Raw genomic sequence first — 239 nt, forward strand, 5'->3', positions numbered from 1 at the left:
GGCCTGGGCTCCCGGCGCCCCCCCCCCGGGCAGGGCCCAGCCTTGCCCAGGTCAGATCTGCTCCCCAGGCACCACATCGTCGCCGTGGCTCACACTGGACCAACCACAGCTACAGCAAGTCCAAAGCAGAAGGGGACACGGAGCAAGCCCCTGGAAGCTCCTCCCCTTTTAAAAAAAAGGCTAAAGCCACCCAAAATGTTTTCGACGCACAATTATTTCCCAGTGCCTGAGAAGAAGCA

The sequence above is a fragment of the Cariama cristata genome, unplaced genomic scaffold (assembly GCF_000690535.1).
Source record: "Cariama cristata isolate BGI_N322 unplaced genomic scaffold, ASM69053v1 scaffold7670, whole genome shotgun sequence".
NCBI lineage: Eukaryota > Metazoa > Chordata > Aves > Cariamiformes > Cariamidae > Cariama > Cariama cristata.